The following is a 13135-nucleotide window of genomic DNA, read 5'->3' as shown; positions in this document are numbered from 1 at the left end:
TTCCCAATGCTCTTTAGCCCATCAAGTCTTACACCCTGTACAGTCATCTGCAGGTCCAGTGTAGGGGAAGCTCTGGAGCCGACAGCACAGCATCACCTCTCCATCATACACCCTGCAGCCAGATGCCAAAAGCCCCAGCCAGAGCATTCATCCACCCAGGGTCCCTGACTGCTTGAAGGAAGGCCATGCAATACTTTGGTATGGTTCTCAGTTTTAAGCTCTATCCTGTGCCTTATTCCTACGTGGGTTTTTACAGCTATCATTATAGCCTCATGCTGGGTGGTTATAAACCACAGCTTTGAGGTAGCAAACACCAGTCGCTCTTGGCACAATGAGAACTGGGCATATTACTTGCTGACATAATATATCTTCTAGGAAACCCAGATTCAGGCTAGACTCTAGCTCAAGCACAGAGTGTTTTATTTAACTCTGTCCTGGGGAAGGCACTAGTGACTCTCTCCACATAAAATATCGCTACATCTCAGGTCAGTCTCTTGGAAAAAATGGCTTTTAAACAGGGAACCCTGTATCTTAAGACCACAAGATTTGAGAACATTAGAGAACAAGACCTGAAGAATTAAATCATGCAACTGAGCTGTAACTTGAAATTAAAGTCTGTGAGAAAACTGTATGGCAGACAAATGTTAAAACAACAGCTGGAAGCTTAATGGACTCTTCCCTAAAGCATTCTGTGATTACTTTCTCCATCTCTTAATTACAGAGGACCATTTTCCCTGTAAAGTTCCTCATATAGAGTTAAAAGTATATAAATATCTGTTATAATATCTATGTTAAGATAGACAGTATCATATCTGTGGTAGGACACGAGTTGTTCACCACGTGTTGCAGAACCATCTCAGCAAAGGCGCAAGGCACTTCCCAGCCGCCCCTGGGTTACAGAAAGCTTTTCCTGCAGCTCTGGGTTGCCAGCTCACTCCTGAGCTCATCCCTTCAGCAGCCAGGAACCTCAGCCCCACCCCCTGCTTCACACACAGCTTTCACAGCTCCCTTTAGCCGTTCAAAAGGTGACTTCCAAGAAGAGGTCAACGTAATCAACAGCTGAAACGCTGAAGCTTTGTAGAAAGCTGCGTTCGGCTTAATGAAGCACATCAAATGCTGCACAGACCTTCCAGCTTACAAAGCCCAGCGTGTGTTTTCAAGCCTAGCTGGTTTTCAGAAGTAGTGAAGCAGAAGAAAAACGTCTTGAGAGTCCTGCCATATGTGGCTTTTTCTGCTTAACCCGCAAACCTACATGTAAATTCTCAGTGCTCCAGCCCGCTACGCCCTGTGCTTTGCACCTCTGGAGACAAAGTTCACCGCTGTGGTTTTATTTTCCCCTTGAGAAAAGCATCCACAGAGCTGAAGTTCCCATTTAAATATGCACATGTGAATGATCAAAGTCGAAGGTAGTTACGAATTTGAGTTAGAAGCAAAAATCAGTGGAGCTTGTCTTGAGCACGGTAAGGCCGTAGCACGCTCATGTCCCAGGCAAATTTAATTCAAAACAGAAGTCTGGCCAGATCAAGTGATCTATCACTTATTTCTTCTCTTTCCTGACATGGACTCCCACCTCCAAGCACCCTTTTAAGAGGTTTTCAGGGTAAATGCAAAGAAACCACACAGAAAGCACTCGTAGGGGCTTTGAAGCAAGTTAAAGTATGTATAGCAACAAAACTGAACTTAGGGCTGGGGCAGGTTTGGGTTGGAAAGGACCTTTCAAGGTCCCCTCTTCCAATGCCCCTGCCATGAACCTGGACATCTTCCACCAGATCAGCTTGCTCAGAGCCTTGTTCTACTTGACCTTTAATGTTTCCAGGAATGGGGCATCTACCACCTCTCTGGGCAGCTTGGTCCACCATCCTCATTGTAAAAAACAGCCTTTCCTGTATCTAGCCTGAACCTCCCCTCCTTCACTGTCCTACTGCCACAAGGCCTACTGAAAACAAGTCACAAAGGTCACTCAAATTTGATTTCTCTGATGGGGACAAGTTCCACGACTTCTACCAATCCCCCTCAAAGTTCAGACACTTCCATTCACTGGGAGTGCATTTCTTATTTCCACTGACCAATTGCCCAGCATCCTAGAGAAAAATGCACTGGAACAGGAAGCCGGTAAGCCCACAGGGACCAGGAAAATAGACCATCCAGCAAGGGGGTACATCTTGGGAACTTTACCAGTAGTTTTCTACCACAGTCAAGAGCCACTGCTTCTTTTACAGTCTGGCAAACTCCTGCCCTGTGGTCCAGCCCCAGGAGAAGCTACTTGTCCCAGTGTACAAGATAACACCCTAGCTGCTATCAGAGCACCTCCATCACCAAGTCTGACTGGGGGCCAGCATGCACAAAGTCCTTGCTGCAAGCAGCTTTGCCCTCTCAGGCTAAGCTCAAGCAATTACGTGCTGGAAAAATGCACCCTGGAGTGATATGCAAGAGGAGATGAAGGGACAGGGCTGCCACATTGGGCATGTTCAAAAGTCAAGCTGAAAAAAAACACATTCACATTTTGTGATGAGACCTATGGAGCTCAGCCCAGTACAGGTCTCCTTGTCTGGCAGCATAAACTCTCTCACAGAGCTAAAGTCTATTTTGACACCTGCAGCACAAGTGCTACTAAATCTCATTCAGGAGCTCAGAGGCTGCCAAGACAGCCTCAGGAAGAGAAGTTGGAACGGAAATAAGCATACTTAGATGTCCTCTATGCTGTTTGCAGTGGGGTAGAACACATGTATACCCATTCCAAGGAAAGCTTTTTCCATTCAGAGTGGAGAAAGATCCTTTCAGGCTCCCAGAACCTGTTTCTTTTGCACTCCAGTTAATACCCAAACAAGACTATGGCTGAAATTTCTACACAGGATCTTTCTTCCTCTTCTCTCCCCAGTTTAAATGGCTTTGCTGTCCAGGTTGCAAATCCAGACAAGTTTTGCTAGTTGACCACCTCTTCCTCAGGTAAAGAAAAAGTTTTTAAACTGCAGGGACTGAAGCCCCAAATCCCACCCAGCTTTTGCAGCTGAGATCACTCAGTTGAGCAGAGAAAGCATATTGAGTGATGATCAAGGCACAGCATTAACATATTTCAGATAGGATTGCACAATTATCCACACTCCTCCACACAGTGACCTCCCTTAAGGAGAAGATCCTGCTCAGGAAACTGGATCCCTCCCCCACCCCCCCTTCCAGCTGCTAACAGTTACTGCCTTTTCCTTAAAGCATATCTTCATTCTTACAGCAAGTGTCCTCCCAGCCACCATGCCTCCAAAAGCCACTGCAGGCAGGTGGGAAGGATAACAAGCCATTTTCATTTGATTACAAAATGGGGTAGAGTTGCACCCCAAGCAAGCCCCAGACCACACTGGAGTTCAGCTTGGCTACAGCCTTAACAACCTTCTTGCTGGCAAAGCAAGTGAGTATTTTCAGCTCAAGTGAACCCTGTTGTCATCATGATAGTTGGCCAGACTAATGTAACCACACTGAGCAGCTTTCCCAACTCCCTGCCAAGGCTGGGTGTCATTTACATGTATTCCCTCTACTGTCTGAGAGCTCTTGCTCTAAACTGGCCTTTTTCTGGTAGCATGTGGAACAGGCCTCTGGAAACCTAAAGGTTGCTATGCTAAAACTTGAGACCATAGGTGACAGCTCCATTTCACCACCACATTCTCTTCCAGGATTGCACAGGAGCTGTGTTTCCTACAGCCCAGCTGCACATCAGACACAGAGCATCAATTCAGACCATCACACAAGACTCATTTCTCCTCCACTGGGTTCTCCTACCAGATCAGCAGGAGACAATCTTTCCATAGCCCCAAGAGACAGAAATTCAAGGACACAGACTCTTCTGTTCATGAAATTTAAACTCATTCTTCCTGCAATGAGCCACACTTGGGACCTACATTCTGGGTGTATGCTCTGAGTGTGCACATGTGCAAGACTCTGCAGAACACTCCATCACTAGGCAAAGTTCCTCTTGATGTTAGAGAGTGTTCTAAACAGTATCTACACAATCTGGAAATCTTATTGATACCAATTCGTCTCCCCCTACAGCTAAGCTGAGCTGGTACTTTGAAGAAGGAATGCAGAAGGCATTGGCTTGGGTCCAGATGAGAACTCAGTTCCAGTCACTGACCTGTAAGATGGAGCTAGCTGGCATGCAACAGCCCATTAAAGCAGAAGCCACAGGCATGCAAATGACAAACACACACCCAGGAATGTCACAGGACTGAAGAAGGGCTGATGCTGACTCCAGTGACAGCAGCGTCCCAAGATCTAGACGAGGTGATCATCCAGCTGGGACTGCCTTACTTGATGCCAGGCTGGATGAAGATGCTATTGGGGTTCTCAAGAGCCTTTTTTGGCCCTGGACACACACCACCATCAGCTCAAGAGGCTCCCATACCTCCCAGCTGCTGGAACCTTCTCCTCCCCAGGAGGCTGCCAACTGAACGTGCACACAAATAGCTCAAAAGCTGCTTCAAAGCAAGTTACTGCACAACATAAAGCCATTGGCAAGCCCACTACAGCCTTAGCAGGTTAGAGGTCTGCACACAAACAGCCCCAAAAGCAGATCTGAGAAAACCTCCAGCTGGGAGTGTGTGGATGGGGCACAGATAAGAGACAGCTGGGGTGAATTAGGGACCACCAGCCCAGCTGCAGCCAGAGGTGCCGCGGTTGAGATCCCAAGGCTGTAAACACATCTGCTTTTGGGTCCCAGCCAACAGTTTCCTTTGCAGCTTTAGTCATTGAGCGGATTCACAGTGAAACCACACAGGATCAGCTTTCGTTTTCTCCTCATGAACCAAAGGCCTGTTAAGGTTGAAGGAAATGCTAGACCTCACACCCATCAGGAGAACAACAGTTAGCCCAGGAATGATGACTTGCTATCAGGGGCTATGAAGCCTTCATCCACAGGAGTACAATTAGCTGATGCCCTTGATTTTATGGGACACCCCCACAATTAAGCCATGTGCACACACCACTAAGGGGAACAGAACCACCAGATTTAGCTGCTACTGTCGATGTCTGGTGAAGCACAAGCAGTGAAGCATTGCAGCTGGGCTACTCCAGCTGGAAAAAGCTATCAGTTAATCGCAGGAGGAAGATGTTGTGGTTTCTCCTGGCAGCCTGGCATTAACCACAGCACTAGAAGCCATAGAAAGTGGTTTCCAGGAGGTGGAGAAAGACAAGCAAGCCTCAAAATCTGCAGCCACTTAGCCACAAAACTTGGAAGTTTCAGCTCACCGTCACCACAGGCTTTTAAACAAAGAAGGCGGATCAAGTTCTGGCACGTTGCTCAACCGCTTAACCCCAGAGAGAAGCGATGCTCACACTGCCCTGAAGAAAACGCAGCTGCACTAAAACTTCTCCGGTCCTTCAGTAGCAGCGTTTGCTTCCCACCTTTTCTCTCTCTCCTCAGCTGCTTCCCTCTCCCTTCCACCCCTTCACATCCTCTCACCAACCTCCTCCAGCCGCCTCTCCTGCACGAAAACTTCACGGCTCAAGCAGGGTTCAGCAAAACAACATCGCAGAGCAATCCGAGGGCATTTACTAATCCCAACCAAGCAGCACCCCACCCGATACCCGCCCCGCTTTTGTCAGCTTCTTCCCCGCCGACCGTGGGGTTGCACCAGCAGCTTTCACCCTTCATTAAAACTTTCTGAGTGACCGAGTAATCGCTCACAGAAGCGGAGCGGACCTCGGCAGACTGTAGCTGCGAGTCCGCGGTGCTTCGTTACCGCCGGATTAAGGTTTAGAACAAGAGTTTTAAGAACAAACATCTGGCACCTTAACTGCCGGCTCAGGACAGCGTAACCACTGAGTAGCGCACCCGCCCTCCCTCCGCTTTAAATCCTACAGGTAGGGAAAATGAAACTTGGCGCTGATAAAAGTGGGTACACACCACCATCATCATCATCATCCCTCCCAGCCCCCCCGAGCAGCGCATGGCCAGAGCCCGGCGAAGGTTAAGAGACGTTCCCCCCACACACACCCCAACCCCCTCCCGCGGGGCAGGGGGATGCTCTCCCGGCCGAGCATCCCCCCGGTACTCACGCATGAGGGTGCTGAAGGCGCAGAGGGCCAGCAGCGCCTGCAGCAACACGCCGAAGCGACCCAACAAGGCGCCGCTCCCGCAGCCGTGCGCTGAGCGGGATGTGGCCATGGCGGGCGCGGAGCGGTGCGGTGCGGAACGATGCGGAGCGGCCCCCGGTGCGTACAAAGGCGGATCCGAAACGCCTCCGCCCTGCCCCTGACGGCGGCGGCCACACCCGGGGGCGGGCGGGGCGGGGCGGGGGTGGGGCCGGTTTGGAATGAGGATGGGGGTAGGGATGGGGATAGGGCTAGGGAGGGTAATGGGGATGGGGATGGGGATGGGGATGGGGATGGGGATGGGGATGGGGATGAAGATGAAGATGAAGATGGGGATGGGGATGGGGATGGGGATGGGGATGGGGATGGAGATGGGGATGGGGGTGAGGGTAGGGATAGGGATGGGGATGGGGTCGAGGGTGCCAGGTTGCCAGGTTGAGGAAGTAGTGCTGAGGGTTGGGGTGCTGGGTTGGGGAAGGCACGGTGGGAATCATAGGGGTTGTGGGTTGAGTGTGTGGTGGTCCTCTTGGGGTATGGGATGCTGGGATGGGGAAGTCCTGGAGGTGTTTGGGGGGATGGTTTTGGGGGGATCCCAGCAGGGTTTGGGGTGCTTTAGGTGGAAAGGTCCTTGGAAGGTTTGGTATACAGGGCTGGGGGAGGCTCAGAGGACTTTGGGTTGCTGGGGGTTCCCAGAGGTGTTTGGAGTGCCAGAATGAGTGAAAGCCTGTCAGTGTTTGGGGTGCCTGATTGGATGAGTCCCAGTGGGTCTAGGGGTGCCCTAATGGGGAGGTCCTGGCAGGGAGAGAGTTGTGAGTGTCTTGATGGGGTTTGGTGTGTGAGGTTGGGGAGGGGAGAGGTGGGGCAGTGGGTTCCAATGGAATTGGGATGCTGGGCAGTGGGAGTCCTGGTGAGGTTTAGGGTGCCAGACTGTGGAGGTTCTGATGGGGTTTGGGGTACTGGGTTGAGGGGATCCTGGCAGGGACTAGGCTGGGGAGGGTGGATGGGGGTCCTGGTGAGGATTCTGGTGGTGGGTTGAAGGGTTCCAGAGAGGACTGGCATACTGGGTTTGGAAGGTCCCAGTGGTCTTTGGGGTGCTATGTTGCTGGGGTCCTGGTGGGGCTTGGAGTGACAGGCTGATTAGTAGGGGGACAAGCAGTGTTTGGGGTACTGGGTTGGGGGGAGTCCTATGGGATTTTGGGTACCACCTTGGGAAGTGTATGAGGGTTGACAAGGGAACTGGGAGTACTGGATTGGGGAAGATAGAGTGAGTGCCAGCTGGGCTTGTAAGAGCTGGAGGGGAGGCATGAAATCACCCCAGCATGGTCAGGGTTGCAGGCACGGGGTGAAGATACAGAATGTCCCAGCAGGGCTTTGGGGGTGCTGGGCTGGGAGAGGAGGGGGGTGGTGCTAGTCAGGGATTTGAGTGTGCTGGGGAAGCACAGAGTCAGCCCTGGGCGGTTTGAGGGTGCTGGGCTGGGGAGTCCCAGGACGCTCCAGGCTGGAGCATTGCCCTGGTTAGGGAGGCTGAGGGAGCTGGAGATGAGACAGTTTTGGGGACAGACCACAGCAGCCTGCTCATCCCCAGGAGGACTTCAGGGAGACAAAGCCAGGTGCTTCCCAGTGGTGCATTGTGGAAGGACAAAGAACAGTGGGCATCAATGGAAATGAGAGGATCTGCCTGGATGTAAGGCAAAACTTTTTCTCTGGGACAGCAGCGACACAGTTTGCCCAGCAAGGCTGAGCAGGCTTTGTCCTTGGAGGTTTTCAAGAATGGATTAAACTTCTAGCATCCCGGGCTGATCCCAAATCTGACCCTGCTCTAAGTAGGAGGTTGAACCAAACACTTCTCCAGGTCCTTTCCAGCCTTTCCTGTGCTCCTATTTGTGTGGTCCATGGTGAAATTACCTGAGACACGACAAGGTCTGCTGGTGGGATTGGGATCTCAAACTGCAGCCTTAAACCTGGGGTTTCTTTTGCTACTCATTCCCAAGCACAGGGGATGTAAAAAGGAACCCCCTTTTACTACTCCCATCCCCTTTTACAGCCACTTCCCCAGAGGACAGGTTTCATTTTCTCTCTCTTTTACATTATGCTTGAGGCCACCTTCAGGGAGTGCTGAGGTCCTGAGCCTGAGTTTTCCTCCCTGATTTTGAGAGAAAGAGGAGTGTGTGTTTAGTTACTAAGTCAAGGAGGAGGCTGCAAACCTCATCATATCATATGACCCTGAGCGATGGCCTTAAAACCAGCAGTAAATGAGACAAGAAAATCATGGGAATTGGCCTGCTTCCCAAGTAGGTCCTGTTTACAACACAGGAGGGAATTGTGTTATATGTGGGCTTGGGAATCCCCTGCCCTGCTGAGGTTGTTATCGCCCCTGGGGGGTTGGGCAGTGAGTCCCTCCTCCAGCTTCCTGCACTGAGCTTCTCCAGCCTCTCAACTGAGGCAACACATCCCCTGCTGCCAACATACTGATTCCACATCACTGAAATAACCCCCATCAGAAACAGTCCCTCCTTTTTTTCACGGGTGAATTGAATTTTGGGATGAGAGATGTTCATTTTAATCATGGTTTAGAAATGAGTCCAGTCAGCAAGCTGGAGATTTGATCTTACTAACTCATTTTCAGCTGATTTTATATGTGTAATTGTAATTTCATCAAAACATTAATTCCCTTGGGTTGGTCAGTCTGTTTGTGTTTTGCAACCAGTCACTTTTATATTAAATTCCAAATCAAATATTAAAGTTGTTACACTCATATAAGTCAGTTCAACACACTATGTGTGGAAGCATCTATTAAGTAGAATCATAGATTCATAGAATGGGCTGGGTTGGAAGGGACCCCAAGGACCATAGAGTTCCAACCCCCCTGCCACAGGCAGGGACACCAACCTCCAGGCCTGGAGCTACACAAGGTTGACCAGGGCCCCAGCCAACCTGGCCTTGAACACCTCCAGGGACAGGGCATCCACCACCTCTCTGGGCAGCCTGTTCCAGCCCCTCACCACTCTTTCCGTGAAGAACTTTCCCCTAATATCTCATCTAAACCTTCCCTCCTTCAGCTTCAATCCACCCCCCTTGTCCTGCCAGTGTCTGCCCTTTGAAAAAGCTGATTCCCCTCCTGTTCCTCTGCTCCCTTCAGGGACTGGAAGGCTGCAATAAGGTCCCCCCGCAGCCTTCTCTTCTCCAGGCTGAACAAGCCCAGCTCCCTCAGCCTCTCCTTGTAGAGGAGCTGCTCCAGCCCTCTAATCATCTTTGTGGCCTCCTCTGAACCCTCTCCAACAGCTCTACATCTTTCTACTATTGGGGGCCCCAGCTCTGGACACAGTACTGCAGATTTACTCAGGTTCTAACATTTTTAGCATTTTCCCCAAATTTCCTAGGCTGCTGCTAAAGAACCTTTTCCAAGAATTGGTTGCTGGACAATAACTTTTCACCTGGGAATTGCCTCAGGCTCTGTTTGCCCTGGTGCATCACAGCAATTGGAGGCCACACAGAAAAAAAAAAACCCAACAAAAAACCCAACAAAATTTAAACTAGGTTGATATTCCTTAAATAAAATTTTGTTTTCTCTGAATAACCTGCAAATTGGTGTCTGTGATGTATCAGTGGATTGCTTGCATGTGGATGCACAAGGGGAAGATTTTCCTAAGGCTTTCCCCAAACCTCCTTTCTCTTGCTGGCACAACTAACCCTGATTTCTCCTTGCAGCCACTTTCAGTGGTGTAATGCTGTCTGAGGCCTTATTTCCAGGTGCTGGTGCATTTTATGAGAGAGCACAGTACCTCCTACATGTGAAAACACACTGCTGTAAAAGAAGGCAGTAAACACCCTCTCCCCACCCCCCAGTTTCACCCTTCTTTGCAGGGAGGGGGAGGCAGACATCATTCAGCAGCTATTGCCACTTGACACCCCACCACGAAACCACAGCTTTGCTTTATCAAAAGTGTTATTTGCACTTCAAAAATATTTGGGTTTTCTGAACCCAAGGGAAAAGCCCTCAAGACTCAGCTCTATCCCAGGAGGAGCCCAGGAGCTCTGGCTACTAAATGTCGCTATATTATTCTGGCAACTAAGATGTCCTACAGCTGTTTTCCCTGCTGTTTTCCCCAGGGTTTTGTATCTCTCCACAGATAGGGAGGCACTGGATCCTGTTTATATCTGGCACTCTTCCCAAAGCATGTGTCTGTCTGGTTGTGAATGGACATGAGCTGCAACCATCAGGGCAGCTATACTCAGATGCTCAGTGGGTGCCCTCAGGTGCCACAGCCCAACTGGGTATTTTCCTTAGGGAAAGTCTTCACAGAATCACAGAATGACTAGGTTGGAAAAGACCTTTAAGATCATCAAATCCGACCATACCTTCCTTTGATGTTAAAGGTCTTTGCCAACCTTGTAAGTCTGTGATTCTGTGATTTGGGGCTGTGGATTTTTATCCTGAGGTGATGCAAAGTTCGTTTTCCAAGCAGGCAAGTTTGGAGAGTGAATGTTCTCCCTGATCTGGTCAGGGTCAAGCCCTCCAAAGCTGTGCAGGACTTTTTGGCCAATCAATCTCAGCAGCAAGAGGGGCGTAATGATAGAAAAGAGAAGTACTGCAGTCCTTTTTTTTCCCCCCCTTAATCCTGCTTGGATACACATCTAGTGCATTGGTCTGTTTGTGCTGATTTCCTTCAATCTATCCATTGATCTTTGTGAGTTTATGGAAATAACAATGAAAAGTATTGATGACCTTTGCCAAAATAGCAAAGCAAGAAGAAGCAGAGCAAGTAAGTAGTGATGAGGAAATTTCCTAACAAATAGAAATTAATAAAGGAGTCATTAAAAGAAAAATAAAGAAGACCCAAGAGAACAGAATTAAATATTGTGTAAGCAGAAAGTCTGAGACACCAAAGCGGCTTCAAGTAATAAGTGATGCAAAAACCCAATCCAGGCAACTCTGTACATGCATGGAAGCAAGAGGAAAACAAAAGGTGAAGTAAATCCATGAATTCTCAGAGAGTGGAAAAAAGGAATGATGGAAACCACAGAATATACCTCCTTTTTTTTTTACCCTTCAAAAATCAATTAGCGAGCAAAATTAATTTAAATCAATGGGAACAGAGAAAGTGCAGGGCAAGAACAGTTTAAATGATTAGAGGAGGCAGGCCTGATGTATTCCAGGGAATCAAGAAACCTATGCAAGAGCAGCTGAGAAGTGGGCAGAGCAAAGCCTGGCTCCTCAGGGGTTATCCCAGGGAACTTGGTGAAGAGGTTTCAGAGGACAACGCTGTGCCTGCCTGGGAGAAGTGTCTGGAGAACCAGAGACCAGCCAGCTTCACTCCTGTAGCCAGAGAGATGCTATTAAAAATTATCAAGCAATCAGTTTATAAGCACCTAAAGGATGATGAGGTAATAAAACCAGCCCATGGATTTGACAAGAATAAATCACATCAAGCCAGTTTCATTTTCTATTCTGAGATGACAGCTGGCCTGCTGGGTAAAAGGAGGTAGAAGGCTGGGTGTGTTTTGAGGAAGGTTTTTCTTGCTCTGTCTATGATGGTCTCACAAATCAGCAAGAGAAATATGGCTGCTGTGAGGTCTCCAGGAGCACCATCTCCCAAGAAAACCCCACCAACTCCTCAAAAAGGTGTTTGCTGCTGCATTGGAAGAGGTGCAACGTCTCTGATGTGGGCATCTGAAGTTAGGTAAGGTAAATCCCACCCTTTGGTGATGGTCGAGGGTTCCAAGCTAGAAGAGACTGCAAACATTTGTGATCTTAGGGTGATAATTAGAAATGATTTGGTTAAATTGGAAAGGTGATTCCAAAGTCAACAGGATGAAATGCAATGAGCGAGAAGGGAGGGAAGGAGCCAGAAAGTGGCATACCTGGCTGGAAAGGGGATTGGGAGATGTAAGTGGCCTGCAGACAAAAATGTGAGTCAGTAGCAGAAAAGGTGTTGCAAGGAAAGAAAATGGTGTTCTGGAGTGTTTTATAGAAAGTTTGGGGTAGATGCTGGGTTCAGCCCAGTTTTGCTGTCACAGGAAGATGTATGGATGCTGGAATCTGGAGAAAGGCAAGAAGAATGTCAAGCATTTGAAAAAATCAGAATTGGAAAGGAAATGGGACACTGCTCTGGCCCTGTGTGGAGCCAGAATATTGTCTGGCCCTGTGTGGAGCCAGGAGCTGGACTTGATGATCCTTACAGGTCCCTTCCAACTCAGGAGATTCTATGATTCTATGACTTCCCCCCCTCCAACTAAAAACATGCAGGAATAATAAGTGTCATTGGAGGTGTAGGGTTTGGGGAAAACTATTCCAGTATGGAGACAGTTATTGGAAAAAGTTACTGGAGAAAGTTTTTAGAATTGTCCCTCATGTTTACCTGCTTGTTTCTCAAAAGGACACCACCAGTATGAGCTGTTTATCAATCTTTTCTGGCTGAGAAGACTGAGAAAATGACAAGGTCATTCTGGGCTCGACTACATCTGTTTCATTTGCTTGAGTTGTAGCAGTGGTGGAGTCAGGGCAGGACAGGACAGCTCATTAAAACCTGACCTTGACTGTGGACATCACAGCTGGGATACCAGGGCATCTTTTGTGTCATACCCATGTTGTGGGAGTGTGGCAGGTGGGCTTCAGATGTCAGTGAAGAGCAGCAGCAGCAAGACTAGAAGTTGCATGGATTGGTGCAAGGGTTTTGGGGTAGACAGATCTGATTAGAGAAACCAGTAGAGGTGTTTGCCAGAAAACATGTAAAACAAGTGCTAGGTTAGAGTGAGTTCTTTTTCCAGTAACCCTGCTCTATTTTCCCCCATGAGAGTTGAGACCCTGCTTATTCCTTCCTGACCTCTGGTACTTATCTTCCATTGCAAAAGGTTGCCCATATTCCTTGAGAACCATATGTTTTGAGGTTTTTTTATCCTTGCTTTTTTTTTTTTTTTAAAAAAAAAAGGAGTTTTGCTACCAAAGAAGATGTTTTGGAGCACTGAAACTGCCCAGCCCATTGTGATGGTTAATGGCAACTAGCTGCATGTTGCCCCTTCCTGTGCTGGGGATGTCTGGTGTGCAACGCAGGTACTG

At 48.8% G+C, this 13135-nt stretch overlaps 1 pseudogene across 1 annotated transcript in view; it reads right to left on the bottom strand.

Annotated features, from left to right (window-relative positions):
- Positions 1 to 6151, bottom strand: part of LOC311204455 (store-operated calcium entry regulator STIMATE-like) — a 35610-nt pseudogene extending 29459 nt beyond the window's left edge. Inside the window, exon 1 of the transcript in view lies at positions 6043 to 6151. The product of the transcript in view is annotated as a store-operated calcium entry regulator STIMATE-like (transcript). The remainder of the gene's footprint in view (positions 1 to 6042) is intronic.
- Positions 6152 to 13135: the final 6984 nt, after the last annotated feature.

Source organism: Gallinula chloropus (genome assembly GCF_964237585.1).
Source record: "Gallinula chloropus genome assembly, chromosome: 1".
In the NCBI taxonomy this organism is placed as follows: domain Eukaryota; kingdom Metazoa; phylum Chordata; class Aves; order Gruiformes; family Rallidae; genus Gallinula; species Gallinula chloropus.
Note: the sequence above shows the minus strand (reverse complement) of the source record. Positions and strands in the feature narration are given on the sequence as shown.